The sequence below is a fragment of the Pelodiscus sinensis genome, chromosome 1 (assembly GCF_052426305.1).
Source record: "Pelodiscus sinensis isolate ZL-2025 chromosome 1, ASM5242630v1, whole genome shotgun sequence".
Lineage (NCBI taxonomy): Eukaryota > Metazoa > Chordata > Testudines > Trionychidae > Pelodiscus > Pelodiscus sinensis.
Window position 1 is genome coordinate 1,807,172 of NC_143052.1, and position 20,660 is coordinate 1,827,831.

A 20,660-nucleotide genomic window follows, 5' to 3' on the forward strand; every position below is an offset into this window, starting at 1 on the left:
AGACACAGCCCAAATGTATATATATTTGAGTACTTAAACCAGGGGTTCTTAGCCAGTGAGGTGCGCCTCCCCAGAGGAGGTGTGAGGGGGATACAGGGGAGGTGTGAGGTGCCTCCCAGAAAATTTATCGCAATTGCCTTCTCACTGGATAAAATTCTAAAGTGTAGATTTCTTCATAATTAATATTGTGAATTAAAATTATAAACATTAATTCCTTATTAACGTCTAGAGATCGGCACACTACGATAGCAGTGCGGATCAATCCGGCCTACGTGACGACGCACTGCAATAACGGTACGCGAGCATCACCGACTTTCATCTTCAAATAGTACGTAAATGTGTTAGGAAAAGGTTCAAAGTAAAAAGCTCATGTTATTCACTGAGGCATCGTAACGGGGTTCACTCCCCCACAGCGCCACCAGCCGTCGGACTTGGGAACTAGCTCAGACGGCTGCGTCCAGCGTCCAGCGGGTTCGCCAGGTCCCAGGGTTCAGGCAGGCCTCGGGGTCCGAGCCGGGCCTTCAGCTCAGGCCAGTCCTCCGAATTGCCAGGCACCCGTAGAGCCTTGGGCTCCTCTAGGTCAGAGGTAGCCCTGCTGGCCGGCTTGGCCAGGCCTCGGCGGCCCAGGCAGGGCAGCCTTCGCTGGCCTGAGGGAAGGCGGCTGTGGGAGGCCCGGGCCAGGTGTCAGCCCCATCAGCCAGGAGCTCTGGGCAGGCCTCTGTCTCCCTCCAAGGCGGGGCCCCGACTGAGCTCCCTGGCAGAGTTCTTATAGTCCTAGCCACGCCCCTTAGCTTCCTGTCAGGAGAGGGGGCGGGGCTAGGCTGTGCACAGAATGGCTCCCGGGGGGTGTGAACGTGAAGTTCACTTTCAGGGGAGGTGTGAAGGTAAAAGGTTAAGAACCCCTGGCAAACAAGTAAAACAACAGTGACAGACATTACAAGGCATTAGAAGCACAAAAAGGCATTAAACGCAATAATGAAATGGAATACTTCATTGAAATCTAATTCTTAATCCAATTTAGCAGCCTAATTCTTAATCCAATTTAACACTCACACACTCACCCTCTGGGGCTGGCCAGACCCCAGGTAATGTCGGTTAATTTGGTTGAGGCGGAAGTCCGACGTGCACGTCACCCAATATGCCGAATCAATGGACTCCCACTCCTGGAGCAAACCGGCGTGGTATCCATCGCTCCGGCAGGGCCAGTCCGGTGGGACGCCATCCACTGGATGCACACAGTCCAGGTGGGGTGATGTCTGTTAGTGACACCCTCTTCTTCCTGGTGTGTCCCCGACCAACCCAGAAACACCTGGTTTTTGCACCACCCAATTTTGCTTGTCTCACCACGAGTGAGAAACAACAGTCGGTCCTTGGTTAGAGTCTTCCGGCGCGGGACCCTTCAGCCTCCCCAGCTTTGCTCCAGGTGTCCCTGGTCTGCTGGAGACGGTCCCCAGCAGACCAGGGGCACCCGGAGCAGCTTTTCTCGCCCCGGAGGTCGAGGAGGCAGGATCGCTGTGCTCTGGGCGGTCCCGCTGCCTGCGAGCTCCGGGGCGAGAGAGCCCCGTTCGTAAGTGCGGATCCGACATAAGTTGGATCCGCGTAACTCGGGGACTGCCTGTATTTCACACAGTCCTTCTAAAAGTGCTAAACAAGTGCATAGTCCCCCGGGCTCTTGCCTGGACCTCAGCATGGCCCCCCTTCAGCTCTCTGACTGTCGACTCACTCATGCTAACCAGTCACACTGCCCGCGATTCGTGACAAGTTAGCTCGGGCTGGTGCAGTACCGGTAGGAGCGGGGAAGGAGCCGGGGGGTCACTGCACAGGAGTTAGCACTTCCGCCTGTGGATCGAGGGGGAGTCGTGATCGAGGTGCGAATTCCCACTGAAGTGGATACGGGAGTGGCAGTGGTGCTCACTCGGATCGGTGCGTTGGAGGCCCGAGGGGACGGAGGGTCTGCAATCCAGGGATCCGTTTACTCCCTCCACTCTTCTCTAACGTTGACGTCACAAACAGGGTCCCAGGGGAGAGTCGTGCCTGGTCCCCAAGTCTCAGGGCATCTCAAGGGTAAGTCTGGCGGGCCCTTCGCTGAGGGGTTTTATTAACAAACCGCAGGAGATACTGGGGAAAAGGGGGAGGGACCTTATCGGCCATTCTAATAAAAAAATGGGCCCTTTTCCAAAACAAGTCTGTGAGTAATCCAAGGAAAAAACCCAGCGTCATTTATGTGTATGTATTTGTGAATGTATGCGCGCGCACACGGACACACGGACACACATATGCACACACAAGATTAATATAAATATGTAAAATCTTTAACATTTTACCAACAATCATAATTTGTAAAATTCTCTTCTAAAAGCTTAAAATAAATTTGTTTTGTTTAATTTTCAATAATGCCATTTCAAGTTATAAAATTAATCAAACGCTTTTTGCCATACACAAGTACCTAGTGTTGCTTGGCTTTTGAAATTTAGCATTTAATCTTTAAGGTATCTCAATGTGTATACGGTACCTCATCTGAAGAAGTGGGTTGGGCCCATGAAAGCTCATGATACTACCTACATGTTTTGTTAGTCTCTAAGGGTACGTCTACACTAGCTTGTTAGTTCGAGCTAGGTAGGCAAATGAGGGCAACCAGGGTTGCAAATGAAACCCGGGATTTAAATATCCCGGGCTTCATTTGCATGTTCCCGGGCGCCGCCATTTTTAAATCCCCCTTAGTCCGAACTCCATGCCCGCGGCTACACGCGGCACGGAGTAGGTAGTTTGAATTAGGATCTCTAATTAGAACTACCGGTACTCCTCGTGGAACAAGGACTAACGCCTAGTTCGAATTAAGTAGTTCATATTAAGGGCTGTGTAGCTACTTAATTTGAACTAGTGGGAGGCCAGCCCTCCCCAGCTTGCCCTGGTGGCCACTCTGGGCCAAGCCAAGGAAACTTTTCTGCCCCCCTCCCGGGTCCAGAGCCCTTAAAGGGGCACGGGCTGGCTACAGTGCTTGTGCCACTTGCAAGCCTGCCAGCACCCAGCCAGCAGACCCTGCACTTGGCACGGCACAAACCAGCCACCCACTGCCACCCAGCCCTCTGCCTCTTCCCAGGACCAGGCTGGCGGCTCCCAGGAGCCTGCCCAGGTCCGCAAGAGGCAGGCGCCTGGTCTAGTGCGGAGATCGTGGACTTCATCGAGCTTTGGGGGGAGGCCTCCAATGTCCACGATCTCCGCACTAGGCACAGGAATGCGGCCGTCTACAGCCGCATGGCCACCAGCCTGGCCACCAGAGGCCACATGCGAACCCAGGAGCAGGTTTGCATGAAAATCAAGTTGGTCCAGTGAGACCCCTGACCCTGAGCCCTGAGCTTAGAACATAAGAACATAAGATTGGCCGTACTGGGTCAGACCAAAGGTCCATCTAGCCTAGTAGCCTGTCTGCCGACAGCAACCAGCTCCAGGTACCCCGGAGGGGATGGACCAAAGACAACGACCAAACCATTTGTCTCGTGCCATCCATCTCCAGCCTTCCACAAACAGAGGCCAGGGACACCGTTTCTACCCCCTGGCTAATACCACTCCATGGACCCAACCTCCATGAATTTATCAAACTTCTCTTTAAACTCTGTTCTAGTTCTAGCCTTCACAGCCTCCTGCAGCAAGGAGTTCCGCAGGTTGACTATTTGCTTTGTGAAGAACAACTTCCACTTATTAGTGTTAAACCTGCTGCCCATTAATTTCTTTTGGTGTCCTCTAGTCCTTATATTATGGGAACTAATGAATCACTTTTTTCTATTCACCCTCTCCACACCACTCATGATTTTATAGACCTCTATCATATCTCCCCTCGGTCTCCTCTTTTCTAAGCTGAAAAGTCCCAGTCTCTTTAGCCTCTCTTCATATGGGACCTGTTCCAAACTCCTGATCATTTTAGTTGCCCTTTTCTGAACACTTTCCAAGGCCAAAATATCTTTTTTGAGGTGAGGAGACCACATCTGTACACAGTACTGAAGATATGGCTACCATAGTTTTATACTTCCCCTCCTCCTTCCTCCCCTGGCTTCCCCCTTCCAGCTTCCTCTGCCCACATTTCCCCTCCCCTCTCCCACCCTCCCTCTCCCACCTCCTTTTCCCAGTCTCCCCAGAGGTTAATTCCCCCCCCCCCAGTTTTGTTAAATAAAGAGAGTTTCTATTTTTGAACACGTGTCCTTTATTTTTTACATCAGGAAGGGGGGTGAGGGCGGGGTAAGTGGAAGGAGGTGAGGGAGGAATGGGGCACGAGCCCCCGATGGGGAGGCCTGGGGTGGAAGCTCTCCTGAAGCCCCCCGATTGACCCCCCTGGATGGCAGCCTGCGGCAAGTGCAGCCGGGCTGATGGCCGAGTGCTGTGATGTGCCGAGTGTGGGCATTCAGGGCACTCCAAGACAGGACTGCTTTGCTGTCCCTCACTGAGGTAGACAAGCAAGAGGGGAACCCTGAGAACTGTCTGTCTGAGGTTGGGGTCGGGTCCCTTTAAGCACAGCCCTTGGCTAGCCTGAGGCAGCAGCTCCACGCTCTAAGTCCTAACCTGATGCCCTGCCGGCACTGCTTCCGGCCAGCCTTAACCCCGGTTCAGGGTCCGCTCAGTGTGGACATGCTATTTCGAATTAGCAGAATGCTACTTCAAACTAGTTTTTAGGTCTAGATGCACTAGTTCAAATTAGCTTATTTTGTATTAACTAATTCAAAGTTAGTTCGAATTAGTGCTGTAGTGTAGACAGACCCTAAGGTACTCCTAGACCATGCCTTGTTTTTTAACTTTTTCAGGTTACAGACTAGCTTGGCTGCCCCTCTGGAACTCAATGTATCAAGTTCATCATCTTTTTCTAAATCAAGTTGTGGCTGTTACAAGGGGCATCCAACCCCAGATTTCAATTGTATCGGTATAATCTAAATCTCTTGTTTCTTAATACAATAGCAATAGCCATGAGAAAACATAAAACCAGCAATATTAATATTAAACACACTGAGCCTTGTCCCATTAAACCAGTAACTTCTGGTTTAACCTATTTACAAAAACCAACATTGCAAAAAAGACATCAAATACAAATACCCCCACCCTCTGGATTCCCCTGAACTCTACGGGCCTGGCACCCTTCACAGTGGCCACGTCATGCCACCCCTTTTGCCAGACGACCTCGGTTTCCCCTGCTTGTCCGTTCCTGACCCGAAGGCGTGAGAAGAAAAGCGGACGCGCCCCCTGGTGGCTCGAGGTGGCAGGGCAGCTCTTCCCTAGGCCCCCTGCTGGTGGCCCGGCAGCCCTCCCTTCCGTGCCGCTCCGCCCCCTGGCCGGGTCCCGGCGGAGTTCCCGGGGCAGCAGACAGTCCAGCATGTAAATCCAAGATGGGTGTCGGTCTCCGGGCTTTTCTCCCGGGTCCAGTGTCCCGTTCACCTTTCCGCAGGGAGCGTGCCAGCCTCTTTGGGGGAGACGGGGGACCGAGGTGGGTCTTAGCCCCGCTCTGCCCCCCGCTCCTCCTCCTCCCCCAAGGCCGCCCCATGGGCCGTGCAAAAGCCGAAGCAGCAAGAAGCGCGAGAAGTAGCAAGAAAAGGGCCTGAAACATGAGCCCGCGTGTCACAGGCTGGTGCGAGGCCGCAGGCCGAGGCCGCCGCTGGCCAAGCCTTTGCCACTCGACAGCGAGGTGGAGCTGAGAGCAAGAGGCAGGCCCTGCCCACGGAGCGTGGCAAGGCCAGGGCGGATGTGGCAGAGACACACGTTGGGTTACCAGGGAGCTTCAGAAAAAATACCGGACACACTTGATCGGGGCGGAGGGTGGGGGGGTCAGGCGCAGCAGGGCTGGCTAGGGGAGAGCGGGAGGGGGGGTGGCTGGTGGGAAGCAGGGCTGGTTGTGGGGAGTCGGGGGCAGCGGGACTGGCCGGGGCGGGAGCAGTGGGGGAGAGAATCGGCTGGCGGGGGCGGGACGGACCCGGGCGCATGCAGATCCCAGGGCACTGCCCGTCCCGCGCACGGTTCTGGTGAAACACGAGGAGTCCGGCTCCAGCTCCCCAACACGCGTGACCAGCGCTCAGGGGCACGGACGGGGCTTCTCCTCCCCCCAAGGCGCCGCTCCCGTGTCAGACGCAACCACAGGCTCCCAGCGCCCAGCGCGCCCCGCCCACCCCTGCCCCCACTCCCAGCCACTACCCCCCGCCCCGCCAGGCTTCCATCGTGAACCCAGCCGGAAAACCAGAGAATACCTGGCATTGCACATTGCACACGGCCGATATTTTCTGAATTTTTTTACCAGACAGAGGGCCCAAAACCAGGACTGTTCGGTTGAATACCAGGAGTCTCTGTATTTTGGTGAGTCTCCAAGTGTGGCGGCACATCGGAGTTTCCCCGCCTCCTGCACCCCCGTAGTGGCACGAACAGACTCCACCAGCCAGTAGAATAGAGGGAGTTTATTGCCTCTCCAGGATACAGCCCAGCACAGATGTCATCTGGTTCCAGGGCAGGCCTAGGATGCCTCAGCCCCCTTGAGATGGGGGAGCCTGGGCCCCTAAATCCCAGCCCCTTCCCTAGGCTCCTTCCTCCATGATACCAGACAGAAACTAAAAAACTCTCCTCCAGCCCTGCCCCCCAGCCAGGGGTTGGCCTCCCCTCCTTCCTTTGTCTCTCCCTGGGAGGTAACCGGTCGAACAGGTCACCTCCCTGTCCCATCAGCTACTGGGCTGGGCCGTGGTACAGGCAGCAGCCAGTGGGGGTCACCCACAGCCCAACGTGGGGCAACCAGCAAGGAACCCCCCACTACGTCACACCAAGCTACCCGGGACCGCTTGTTCTTTGTAAAGCTCCAGACTGACGCAGCTCCCCCGCTGAGACGTTTTCTCCACGTACACGGCAATGGGTGGTGTCTAGGTACGGAGAGGGAGAGTGACTTCAGACCGCTCTGCAGACCTCCGCCACTGCTCGGGTGAGTGACCCTGGCCATTTCCCCTGTGGGCTGCTCTGTTTTGCTGCCTTGGTGGTGAGATAACAGCTGCTGTTTCCGGTCTGTGGGTGCTGCCTTAAACACCTTAAGCTGGTTAACATAACAACGGTGGGTTGGTTGGTTTGTTTCGCATTCCCCTTGGGCTGAGTCATCTGAAATACACCGACTGATTCACTTGTTTACAACAGGGGTCTGCAGCCTGTCTAGTGCAGCGGTCCCCAACCTTTCGTGGCTGCCAGGCGCCCGGGGCGGGGCCGCTCATGTGCCGGGCGTCTGGGGGCGGGGCCACGCATGTGCCGTGTGCCGGGGGCGGGGCCAGAGGACACGGCCGGTTCTGGCCAGAGGCAGCCAAGGGGCTGCAGAGGGGACCCGGCGACCGGCCCAGCTGGCCCCAACCAGGGGGGAACATTGGAGGGGAGGGGGAGAAGACACTGGGCGGGGGAGGGGCTGTGGCTGGGGTATTGGGGCTCTGCTGGGAGATTGGGGCTGTGTTGGGGGGCTGAGGGCAGGGCAGGCAGGGCTCAGCCGGCTGCAGGGTGTGACATAGTGGGGGTACTTGCTGGGCTCTTGAAGGCAGAGCTGGTGGGGCTGTGCAGAGAGAGGGGCTTGCCTGTGCAGAAAGCAGCCAAGGCCCAGCTGATTACCCAGCTGGAAGAGAATGACCAGCCACAGGGCCAGGATCTTGTCCCCAGGGGGAGCAGCCAGACCCCCCCTGAGAGTGTGTCAGGCTCAGAGAGGGGGAGGAGCGCTGGAACCCACCGGAGAGATGAGACAGCGTCTCCCGGGAGGCCTGCAAGCCTCCCCCCCCCCCCCCCCCCACTACATCACAGGAAGTTTTTCCTAACGTCCAACCTCAACCTCCCTGGCTGCAGTTTACGCCCGTTGCTGCTTGTCCCGTCCTCAGAGGCCGAGATGAACAATTTCCCCTTCCTCCTTGTGACCCCTTTTAGGTACCGGAAAACCGCTCTCATGGCCCCCCTCCGTCTTCTCCTTTCCAAGCTCAACAAGCCCAGTTCCTTCAGCCTCCCCTCCTAGCTCACTTCTTGACGGACATTGGCCAGAGCAACCCGCAGGCAGTCAGGCCGAGCCAGACAGACACGCGGTCACACGCTGTGTCACGGTGCTAAGCCCTGTGAGAACAGGGTGTGACGGCGCGTCGGGGTCCCCCGTTCCTGCACCCCCGTCGCAGCAAGAACAGACTCCGCCGGGCGTGGAACAGAGAGGGGCGGATTGTTCCTTCAGGACACAGCCCTGCACAGACGGGATGTGGCTACCGGGCCCGGGGCCAGGATGTCTCTGCCCTAGGGTTGGGGTCCATCGCCCCTTAGCCTCTTCTCTCCATGCTTCCCCCACAGCCACTGCCCCCCTCCCAGGCCCTGCCCCCAGCCAGGTGCTGGTCTCCGGCCCCCTCCCTTTGTCTCTCCCTGGGGGCTGAGCCTGGGTGTCTGGGTTAATCCACAGTGGGAGAGTCGGTGAGAATCCCCCATCCCAGCGCAGGGGGACCCCGGTCACAGAGCAGACAGCCCCCCCCACTGCACCACACGGGGCGAGGTGCAGAGCTCATGGGAGGGGCCCGTGGGGTACTAGCGCTGGCAAATGAGGACACACGTCAGGTTAGAACGGCCCATGAGATGCTGCCCCACAGGACGTGAACTGGCGAGGGGCTAGTGAACTTGATCTGTTGTGTGGAAAGGGAAACTGAGGCACGCCCACTCAGTGATTTGCTGGCTGACCGCCAAGGGGGTGCGCCTCTGGGAAGCGTGGGGATCTGTGGGGAGGTGGCCCCACTCGAAGGGGGAGGGGCTATCAGCAGCCCAGCACAGCGAGGTGTTTCCAACAGGCCAGGGAGGGCGGGGACCGACCCCGGAATCCGCACCGGAGGGATACAAGGGGCAGAGATGCAGGGGCTGGCAAGGGGCAGAGATCCAGAGTCGGGAGAGATGCTGGGTCCGAGCGGGGCGAGATGAAGAGGCCCGACGGTGCCTGGCCACCCAGCGACAAGGCTGCCTCTGGAAACGGGGATGCTGGGGCTGTCCCCGATGCGCCCTCCAGTTACGGGCAGAGGCCTCGGCGGAAGGGCACAGAAACAGCCACGTCCCTCTGTCCCAGGCCGGTACGATCCCTGGGGGCCTGCTCCCCCCTGGCCTGGCTAAACAGAGCGCAGGGCTCCAATTCCAGCCTGTTACGCGGCAGCCGGGCCCTGCCAGGGTTCGACACGAGGCTCCTGCGTAGGAAGGGAGCAGAACGTGGCAGCCGAGGCCTCGGCGTGAGTCACTGACTCACCCGCCTGCCGCGAGCTGAGGGGGACGGTCTGACGCTCTGCGCCCCACAACAACACCCCTCGGCCCCGGCCCCCAGGGCAGGACTGTGGTGCAATTCTGAGCTGGCTCGTGCAAACCACGTCCCGCCAGGTGTTCACGGGAAGGGGCCAGTTCCCGGAATAGGACCTGCCTGTTGGCAGGCAGGTGGCGTGGCTGTCGGGGGAGTTCGCCTGTGGCCGCTGTGCCCGTATTGCCGATGGGTTTGCTCTTGTGAGACGTCTCGGAGGGGCCCGTTAGCCTGGGAGGCGTTTTCGACCCTTCAGACGCTCTTGGCAGGGGCCCGGTTTCCTGTTTTGTGCTGTGGTTTGACTTCGTGTTTTTCCCTTTCCTGGCCAGAGGTCTGTGGTTTACCCTGGCAAGCGAGTGAATCAGCAGCAGTGGGGATGGTTTGATTGGCAGGGGGCAGATGGCTTGACCATTGCCTGTTTGGTTTATTCCCTGGGGGGCACCTGGTGCTGGCCACTGAGGGCAGACAGGACCCTGGCTGGATGGACCTCTGGTCTGATCCAGTCCAGCCACTCTCATGTTCTTATTTGAAGCCCTTAGTTCTCCCAGGCTGCACCCTTGAGCTGTCTGCCTCAGTTTCCCCCTTCTGTTTGGCAGGTCCCAACAGGGGAATAACTTCTCAACCAGCTAAGAGCCATTGTGGGAAAAGAGCGGGAGCTCGCCCCCAGCCACTCGCCTGTTTTCCTTGGAGGCTTGTTGACGTAAGTGTGAAAACCAGGCTGGGGCGTTGTTTCCTGTTGGTTTCTCTGGAGGGATGGCATCGGTTCTCACATTTTAAAGTGGAGAAGACACTTCATTTGCAACTCCGAATGACTACACTACCCCCTAGTTCGAACTAGGGGGGTAGTGTAGACATACCCTTAGTTCCTGGGTCAGTGGCCTGCACCCAGGTCCAGACCTGCGCCTCAGACAGACAGGGGCTGGCCCGTGGCACCCCACTGTTACAACCGTTCCAGTGCCGCTGGGGTTAGCCGAACTGGGAACGGGTGGTGCACAACAAGGCCCATCCAGACACACCCGTAGCCACATCCCTGCTCTTTCCAACATTTTCAATCTGCCTAAAAATCAAGGTCAGTTTGTTAGCAACAGTGAAGTGATACCATGAAACTGGCAGTCAAAAACCACCCACGAGAAGGCAAGGCACAAAGCCGGCGCTAAGCAGAGACAGGTGGCCATCTTCCTTGAAAACGCTAGACGTACTGAACAGAGGATGTGCATCACCCAGGAAACCTCTCAAAGAGCCGATCGCTTGCCGGGCTGGGGCGATACCACACAAGGGGACGCCGAAGGGGCGAGGGAACCGCACACTAGTGGGAATTTTGTCAAAGTTAGAAAAGAAACCAATCCCGAAGACGTGGCACTAGGCCCACGTCTACTTCATTGGCTCGCCTAGAATGCTGCTGAGTAAATAAACCAGAACCCCTGGGCACTGGGGAGAACTGGAGACCAGAGGAGGAGGCTGGAGGGCAAAAGCCACGTAGAGGCCTCATGAGACCCATTTCCTGAGGGTGATGAAAAATGCAACCACAGAACGGAGAAATTGGCTGATTGTTTTGCAAACCACCAAGGGCGTCTCCTGCTGCGCTTGCAAAGTATTCCCTGGCCAGAGTAAAGGAAAAGAAACGTGTTGATGGGCCCCCCCACCCCCGCACTGCAGGCAGCCCCGGCCGGCCACCCTCCCCATCCCGTGGGCAGCCCCACTCACCCGAGGCAGCGAGCTGCTCACACGGGCTGGGAGGCTTCAGAGGAGCCCTGGGGGGCTTTCCCACTTCAAAGCGCCGCTTCCCTCCGCCCAGCTGTGCGGTGCCCCGTGCTCCTCTGCAGCCTTCTGCCCCGTGTTCTCACAACTTGCCACCTCCCGATGGCTCTTCTGGGGCTACAGCCTGCCAGTGAGCCCCCCTGCTCTCCTGCCCCCACATCGCTGTCTGCAAAGGAACTGCCCCCTGCGTGGAGGAGGAGGGTGCCGGACCCCATGATGGACTGCCCGGCCCTGGTTACAGGAGGAGGCAGGATCAGCTCCTTGTCCTGTAGATACGGCAGAGCCGAGAGAAAGCAACCGGTGGGTGCAGTCACTAGAAGGAAGTCAGGGGAGTTAGCTCAGGCTGGCGCGGTACCTGTAGGAGTGGGGATGGAACCGGAGTCTCAGGAGCTTCCCGGTGAGTGGGCGAAGGACGTTCACTGTGCAGCAGCCGTCAGCGGTCTGCAGGAAGGGAAAGGAAGCCCTGGAGTGACGCCCAGGAGGTGAAGTTGTGGTTGTCTCAGAGGAGGTAGCTAGTGATGCAAAGGAAGAGATGAGCAGAGCTGCGGGGGAGGAGATATCTTCTCCTCTGTGGTGTCCACCCCAATGGAGAAGGGAGAGTGTCTTTAGAAACTGTGAGGCTCAGGGGCTAGAGGAGGCTGGGTTCCAGGTGACCCAGGGAGCTAGTGCCTGGGATGTAGTAACATCTGGGTTACACCAGAGAGACAGCTGAGGGACACCATTCCCGTTCCTCCCTTCCTGTTACATTGACTCCACGTAGATCAGGAGATCCGGCCCCTCCGAGTGGGCCTGTATTGGTATCGTCAACATTCCCTAGGTCCCTAGAATTTCCTGTACCTCCCTCTCCCCAGTGGGATATGCCGGTGTCAGCGGGGGGAGCTGGGGAACTCGCAGCAGCACCCAAGGTCCATGGACAGAGGAGGGTCCGGCGAGTGCAGGACTGCGGGGTTTCCCAGAGGTCTCCTGCTCGCCCAGAGTTCTAGGCAAGGGAACGTTGTGAGACCTCTCTGGAGGAAGTTGGTGATCTGGGCAGGAGAACCCCCGACCCTCCTTTGGGAGGCCTGAGCCTGGGAACTCTCAGGTCAGACACTGACTTGGGGAGGAGCACTCCAGGCTCTGCTTCAGATTCGCCAGTAGCAGCTGTGACAGAGATCGAGATGCTAGAGCTGGCAGCTAAGCAAGGTGGGACGATGGAGAATTCTTCAGTAGCAGTGCACGCCCGGCCTCCTGTGGGTGGGGGAGGGGCACTACACACGAAAGAAAATGTAGAATCAAATGAAGCAAAAAACTTCAGTGAACCCAAAAGCTCCATAGACTATGGATAGTAATGCCATGCTCCAATACTAAGAATACAGCAGTAGGGATATATTATTGACCACCTGATGAGGACAGTGATAGTAATTATGAAATACTAAGGCAGATCAGAGAGGCTATCAACATTTAAAAAATTCAATAATAATGGGCAATAGAAATGAAGCCGTGTTAGTCTGGGGTAGCTGAAGCAAAATGCAGGACAATGTAGCACTTTAAAGACGAACAAGATGGTTTATTAGATGATGAGCTTTCGTGGGCCAGACCCACTTCCTCAGATCAAATAGTGGAAGAAAATAGTCACAGCCATATATACCAGAGGATACAATTAAAAAAAAATGAACACATATGAAAAGGACAAATCACATTTCAGAACAGGCGGGGGATGCGGGGGGGGGAGGTAAATGTCTGTGGGCTAATGGTGGATTTCTACTATCCCCATATTGACTGGGGACACGTCACCTCCGGACGGGATGCAGAGATAAAATTTCTTGATACCTTAAACGACTGTTTCTTGGAGCAGCTGGTTCTGGAATGCACAAGGGGAGAGGCAATTCTCGATTTAGTCCTAAGTGGAGCGCAGGTTCTGGTCCAAGATGTAAATATAACTGGACCACTTGGAAATAGTGACCATAATGTAATAAACTTTAGCATCCCTGTGGTGGGAAAAACCCCTCAGCAGCCAACACTGTGGCATTTAATTTCAGAAAGGGGAACTTCACAAAAATGAGAAAGTTAGTTAAACAGAAATGAAAAGGTCCAGTGACAAAAGTAAAATCTCTGCAAGCTGCATGGAAACCTTTCAAAGACACCATAAGAGAGGCCCAACTTAAATGTATCCCCCTAAATTAAAAAACACGGTAAGAGAACCAAGAACGTGCCACTGTGGCTTAACAACCAAGTAAAAGAAGCAGTGAGAGATAACAAGACATCTTTTAAAAAGTGGAGGTCAAATCCTAGTGAGGAAAATAGAAAGGAGCATAAACTCTGTCAAATTAAGTGTAAAAATCATATATATAGCAGCCCAATGTCTGAGAGTCTGTAACGCCAAAATGCTGGCTGTTCCCTCTGGGGGGCGCTGTTTCCTGAAATGCTGGCTGTTCCCTCTGGGCGGCGCTGTTTCCTGAAATGCTGGCTGTTCCCTCTGGGGGGCGCTGTTTCCTGAAATGTTGGCTGTTCCCTCTGGGGGCGCTGTTGCCTGAAATGCTGGCTGTTCCCTCTGGGCGGCGCTGTTGCCTGAAATGTTGGCTGTTCCCTCTGGGCGGCGCTGTTTCCTGAAATGCTGGCTGTTCCCTCTGGGCGGCGCTGTTTCCTGAAATGCTGGCTGTTCCCTCTGGGGGGCGCTGTTGCCTGAAATGCTGGCTGTTCCCTCTTGGTGGCCCATGCTGCATGGGGAGTGCAGGGCCCAAACGTCCGCTTGCGCCGCTTGCAGAAGTGAGCCGAGTGCCATGGTGGGAAGCGAAGGGGGGCAGGGTGGTGACATGCAGCATGACAGCGGCTCCAGGCCCCATCCCCTGGCTGTGTATGTCACCGCACCGCCACCCTTCGCCTCCTGCCAGGGCGCTCGGCTGACTTCTGCGCCACTCAGCCAGGCCATCACGTGGGAACAAGTGGCGCAAGCGACCATTTGGGTCCACGCTCCCCATGCAGCACAGAGAGTGCAGAGCCCAAATGACCGTGAGAGGCAGGAGGGGGAGGAGAGCTGAGAGAGAGAGGGGGGGAGACAGTCGGAGGAGGAGAGAGAGACGGAGCGAGAGACCGGCGGCTCAGGAGAGAAGACCGACATGGAGGAGAGACCTGAAAATCCCGACTTATGACGGACTAATTGCCTCGTATACTAAGAAAAGTCACTAAAGAGTTTGAAGAGCCACTAGCCAAAACCTCAACGTAATAGCAAAATGTTTGTAAGTCCATCAGAAGCAGGAAGTCGGCTACACAACCAATGAGGCACTGGACGATGGAGATGCTAAAGGAGCTCTCAAAGATGATAAAGTCGTAGTGGAGAAGCTAAATGAATTATATTAGTTCCACGAGGAGTACCGGTAGTTCTGAATAGAGAGCCTAGTCCGAACTACCTAGTCCGTGCCGCGTGTAGCTGCGGGCACGGAGTCCGAACTAGCGGGGATTTAAAAATGGCGGCGCCCGGCAAGATGCAAATGAAGCCCTGGAAATTTAAATCCTGGGCTTCATTTGCAACTTCGGATGCCTACATTAGCCACCCTAGTTTGAACTAGGGTGGTAGTGTAGACAGACCCCTAGAGTTTTCTGAGGGGGTTAACAAACATGTGGCCAAGGGGGATCCAGGGGATCTAGTGTACTCAGATTTCCAGAAAGCCCTTGACAAGGTCCCTCAGCAAAGATGTTAGGTAAAGTTGGTTGTTAAGGGATGAGAGGGAAGGTCCTTTCATGGAGTGATCATTGGTTAAAAACAGGACACAAAGGGTAGGAATCAATGGTCATTTTCCTGGTTTTCTGACGTGGCCTGCCCCCTCCTGCCATGGCTGATGAAGCCGCGCATTGGCCACCTGGACCCCAGCAGGGACCAATGCAAGGCCCATCCCAGCTGGGCCCACATGCAGGTGGCGTGTGCCTTGGGCACCTGAAGGCTCGGTTCAGGTGCCTCCTGACCCTCCTCGACGTGAGGGAACACAACATCCCCGAGATGGTGTCTGTGTGTTGTGTCCCACACAGCATTGTGGAGAGGAAGGGGGAGGTCTTCTTCCCGGGGTGGGGGCAGAGGCCGGCCAGGAAGGAAGGACTTTCGAGCACCCGCACACACCTGCCATCTGCCAGGCCCATCAGTTGGGGGTACGCATCTGGGAGGCCCTGAGGGAGAGTGTCTCTCAAGGTCCCCAGTAACTTTCCCCAGGGCCTCCCCACTAGGGGCCTGGGCCTTGCGCCACTGTCCCTTTCCCACCACAACCCCCCCGCACCCCCTTCCCTGACCTCTGAATAAACACACCTCTTTGGATTTGAACAAAGCAAACTTCCTATTTTTTTTTAAATAAAATAAACTGGGGAGGAGGGGGGCTGAGAACGTGGATGGGGGGGTAAGGAGGGGGGCTGAGAACCTGAATAGGGGAAGGAGGAGGGGGGCTGAGAACGTGGATGGGGGAGTGAGGAGGGGGGCTGAGAACATGGATGGGGGGTAAGGAGGGGGGCTGAGAACGTGGATGGGGGGGTAAGGAGGGGGGCTGAGAACCTGAATAGGGGAAGGAGGAGGGGGGCTGAGAACGTGGATGGGGGAGTGAGGAGGGGGGCTGAGAACATGGATGGGGGGTAAGGAGGGGGGCTGAGAACGTGGATGGGGGGGTAAGGAGGGGGGCTGAGAACCTGAATAGGGGAAGGAGGAGGGGGGCTGAGAACGTGGATGGGGGGGTAAGGAGGGGGGCTGAGAACGTGGATGGGGGGGTAAGGAGGGGGGCTGAGAACCTGAATAGGGGAAGGAGGAGGGGGGCTGAGAACGTGGATGGGGGAGTGAGGAGGGGGGCTGAGAACATGGATGGGGGGTAAGGAGGGGGGCTGAGAACGTGGATGGGGGGGTAAGGAGGGGGGCTGAGAACCTGAATAGGGGAAGGAGGAGGGGGGCTGAGAACGTGGATGGGGGAGTGAGGAGGGGGGCTGAGAACATGGATGGGAGAGGGAGGAGGGGGGCTCAGGGTTGGGAGTGGCACATGGTGCAGCTGGAAGTGCTACCTGGGTCTGGGGACCTCAGCAAACTTGGGGCTGGTTGGGGTCTGGGGCAACAGGGAGATGGGCAGAAGCGGGGGGCTGGAGCAGGGTCAGGGATGGCAGGGGGAGTGGGAATGGGCATGGCAAGGAGGACAAAGGGAGGGGGAATGGGCATAGCGGGGGGGCAGGGTGTGGGGGATGGGCATAGCGGGGGGCAGGGAGTGGAGGATGGGCATAGCGGGGGGGCAGGGTGTGGGGGATGGGCAGGGTGTGGGGGATGGGAATAACGGGGGGCAGGGAGTGGAGGATGGGCATAGCGGGGGGGCAGGGTGTGGGGGATGGGAATAACGGGGGGCAGGGAGTGGAGGATGGGCATAGCGGGGGGTAGGAGGGTCCACCGCCATGGGTGGGGAAAGGGCTTCCCCGCCCCCAGGATCTGGTGGAGCTCCTGGAAGTAGGGACGGGAGTGGGTCCTGCCCCGGAGGCAGAGCTGCGCTCCCTGGCTCTGGCGTAGCTCTGACCTTGCTCCTGGGGGTGTCTCCTCTCGGCCAGAGCCTCGGCCATCGGGCCAGAGGTGTCATTTCTTCCCCGGGAGCGGAGATCCTGCAGGGTCTCCTCCTCCCCCCACAGCTCGAGGAGGGACAGGATCTCCGCCCCGGTCCAGGAGGGCACAAGCTGTTTGGTGCCCCTGGCTGGGTCCCGGGAGCCCTGGTGCTGCTCCCTGAGAGGGCCAGGGAAGTGTCGGGGGCCTTGAGGCTGGGCCATCGGTCCAAAAGGGGGTGACAGGCAGACCCGTGCGGTGGGGTGCAGCTCCCAGGCCCGGCTCCCTGCCACAAGGCTCGTCCCGGGGGCCTGCAGCTTTAAGAGCTGCCCGGAGACAGGAACCGTAGAGCTGCGATGAGCTCGGATGGAGCGGCCCCCAGGGCACCTGTGTCATTTGCTGGGGGCCCTGCTTTGGGAAGAAGCCCGCCCCTCTGCGTCCGCACGCGCCTTTTGCCAGAAAAGCTTTTTGGGAAAAACGCGTCTTCCTCGTAGAACGAGGTTTGCCGCTGTCGGAAAACCCTCCGTTCCTTTCACGTCCTGTCGAAGATCGTAACGGCAGAGCGGGCGTAAGTATTGTGTGTCCGGAAAAACGGCCGTTACTCCAGAACAACGCTGCCGTGCGGGATACCCTTTGCCCCTCCTCCAAGCCCGCGGCTTTCGCTGCACGGGGACGGCCAGGCCAGTGCTCTGGGCGCTAGTCACGTCGTTAGCATCTCGGCCACAGTCCCCAGCTCTGTGTGCTCCAAAACTCGCCTTGTTTTCCTCTCTCTGCTGCCTGCAGCCTGGGGGCTCAGCTTGGGGGAGGCCTCGCCGCCCTCCCTCGTCCGGCGCGGTTCTGCCCCTGCTCCCCTTTCCTGGAAGAAGCCGACAGAAAATAACTGTGGTGAGGTCTGTGGTCGGTCCCCGGCACATCTCACAGCTCAAACCTCACCGAATCGCCGCCCCCGCGGGAAGGGCAAAGCTCCCCAGACCACCCACTGTGCCCATCCCCCACTCGCTGTGGGGCTCCTGGGCCCTCGGGCTGCGGCCCGGTGCTGGGACCCCCTGGGGCACCAGTCTGGGCTCCCGGCGCACGGGGAGGCTCGGACAAGCTGCAGCCTCCTCCAGGCCTCGCACGAACTCTGAGCAAATGTCACCGACCCTCATCGCGGGGAGCCCTGAGCGACATAGGCCCAGCCCCCCACCTCCCTGCTCGGAGCACAGGCCGTGGGGCCAGGCACAGACCCCCTGGGGGTCACATTCGTATTGCCCCAGTAAGAGGTGACAGTTGCTGCCAAAATTGCAGTTTCTTTGGGTGCGTCATGGTAGCACTTGGGGGTGCACGGCCCCCCCGTGCCTCTGCCAACATTTCCATTGCTAACTGGGGTGCCCCACACATCCCCTGCCCCTCTGGGTGGCCCTCCCTGCTCCCCTCCCCCACAGGCACCCGTCAAGCCTGGCAATCTCCTCTGTGATCCGGCACGTCCGGGGCGTTAGGACCCAGCCCTGGTGCGGCTCACCCAGCCCGCAGGGAGCTGAGATAACACAGGGCTGGCTCCTCGCCTCCTGCGCTCGCGGGCTCTGCGGGAAGCAGGTTCCTCTCTGGCAGCCTGCAGAGCTCAGCAGGGCCAGGCTGCTCCTGGCGTCTGCCTCTGGGCTCAGCTGCGGCGCAGGGAACGGCTGAGCACACGCGGGAGGGCGGCCAGGGGACGGGATCCGGGCTCTGACCTGAGACACGGCCTCAGGCCTGACCCTCAGCGCCGCTGCCAGGCCCCAGCTGCGGGCCCAGCCGGAGGCCCTGCAGAAAGTCTGGGCCGAAGGACGCGGAGCAGCCCGTGTCTGGGGAGGGGGCGATGCTTTCGGCAGCAGGCTCGGAGATGCACCTTTCTGGTCCCTCTGCTGGCTGTGGGGCGGCAGGGGCCGTCCTGAGCGGCTGCCGGCTGGAATGGACTCGGCCAATCGGAGCCCGGGGTTCCTTGCCGCCGTGGATTCGGGTCCCGGGATAACGCCCCTCCTGCCTCCCTCTCTGCCGCTCGGGGCCAGGCCCAGCTTGTCCCTACCCAGCGATGCTGGTCGCCGGGTGAGGAACCTTTCCCGGGGCCAAGGCAGCTGGTTCGGTGGGGAACCGCGTCTGCAGGGCTGTGACAGGACACCCGCCCTGTAAGGGCGAAACCCAGGCCCGGAGCTGGGGCTGAGAGAAAAGACCCGGCGGAGGCCGTTAGGGCTAACGAGGGCCCAGCTGGGGCTCTATGTAGAAGAACAGTTTGCTGCTGAGGGGGGAGCAGAGGGAGCAGGAGGCTCCCAGGAGCGAGCACAGGACTGGGGCAGCGAGCCACCCTGGTTAGCGGGGTAGCCAGTCCACACGCCGGGCCGGTGACGAGCGGCCTGTCCAGACGGCAGTTAGCCCAGAGACGGGCGCCGCTAGATGAAGGGTGTAGGGGAGTGGGCACCCCTACAAGGGCCCAGCGGGGGTGGGGGTCTCCTGAGCCAAGACACGTAGACAATGGCCAGACGCGTCACACCCGGCGAGGGGAAGGGGTTTGGGCAGAGGAAGGGGGGGCTGCCTGGGGGGGTGAGTGACCGGTGCCTGGGAGAAGGGGCAGCCTTGGTTGTGGGGAGCAAGAAGGGAGCAGACTCAGTCCAGGACGGGGGGTTCAGGGGCCTGTGACCCCCCCAGAGGACTAGGCTCTGCCCTGGCTCCTCTCAGCATCGGCCCTGCGCTGCGCCGGGTCTCTGAGCAGCAAGAAACCTTCCACTCTCCTGGCCGCCTGAGCCGCGTCTGGCTGCGGATGGGGGAGCAGGCTCGGGGGCTCCCCGACGCGCCGTCACAGAGGTGAGCGGGAACGGCTCACTGCGAGCCCGGCTCGGCGGGTGCGGCTGGGCTGGTGGGTCCCGGGGCCTCCCTTGGCACCGAGCTGATTGAATTTCTTCCACGCGGCCCCCGGCCCTGAGACCCCCCTGTAGCTCGTCCCCTCTGCCTGGGGCTCAGCGCTCTCGGGGGCGGGGTGGGGGGCTGAGCCGTCTGCAGATGTCGCCCCCCCCCACTCACGCCCGGCCCGTGACAGGCGGTGAGTCTGAGGGGCCGGCGCGGGCCCGGGGCAGCGAGTGCAGTTCTGGGCAGAGCTCCCTGCGCGTCCCCTCGACTCCCACTCGAATCGCTGGGTCCCGTTGCCAGTCCTGGCGCCCGGCGAGACACAGACACGTTCCCCGGCCACGCGTTCTGGGAAACCCGGGTCTCACGCGTGTCTCTGGGCCGCCTGCCTGTCCCAGCACCCGGCCCTGCACCCGCCTGCCTGCCCCAGAGCCCGGCCCTGCACCCGCCTGCCTGCCCCAGCACCCGGCCCTGCACCCACCTACCTGTCCCAGCGCCCGGCCCTGCACCCACCTACCTGTCCCAGCGCCCAGCCCTGCACCCGCCTGCCTGTCCCAGCACCCGGCCCTGCACCCACCTACCTGTCCCAGCGCCCAGCCCTGCACCCGCCTGCCTGTCCCAGTGCCCGGCCCTGCACCCGCCTGCCTGCCCCAGCACCCGGCCCTGCCCCCGCCTGCCTGTCCCAGCGCCTGGCCCTGCACCCGCCTGCCTGTCCCAGCACCCGGCCCTGCACCCGCCTGCCTGCCCCAGCGCCCGGCCCTGCCCCCGCCTGCCTGCCCCAGCACCCGGCCCTGCCCCCGCCTGCCTGTCCCAGCACCCAGCCCTGCCCCCGCCTGCCTGTCCCAGCACCCGGCCCTGCCCCCGCCTGCCTGTCCCAGCACCCAGCCCTGCCCCCGCCTGCCTGTCCCAGCACCCGGCCCTGCCCCCGCCTGCCTGCCCCAGCACCCGGCCCTGCACCCGCCTGCCTGTCCCAGCACCCGGCCCTGCCCCCGCCTGCCTGTCCCAGCACCCGGCCCTGCCCCCGCCTGCCTGTCCCAGCGCCCGGCCCTGCACCCGCCTGCCTGCCCCAGCACCCGGCCCTGCACCCGCCTGCCTGCCCCAGCGCCCGGCCCTGCACCCGCCTGCCTGTCCCAGCGCCTGGCCCTGCACCCGCCTGACTGTCCCAGCACCCGGCCCTGCACCCACCTGCCTGCCCCAGCACCCGGCCCTGCACCCACCTGCCTGCCCCAGCACCCGGCCCTG

The 20,660-nt window shown here is 59.6% G+C and overlaps 1 protein-coding gene and 1 pseudogene across 3 annotated transcripts in view; both read left to right on the plus strand.

Annotated features, from left to right (window-relative positions):
- Positions 1-20,660, plus strand: part of LOC112547409 (C-type lectin-like) — a 416,253-nt gene that overhangs the window by 371,693 nt on the left and 23,900 nt on the right. The gene's annotated exons all lie outside the window — the stretch shown is intronic.
- LOC142825021 (adenylate kinase 8 pseudogene) overlaps positions 1-20,660 on the plus strand; it is a 378,854-nt pseudogene that overhangs the window by 17,183 nt on the left and 341,011 nt on the right. The window lies entirely within an intron of this gene.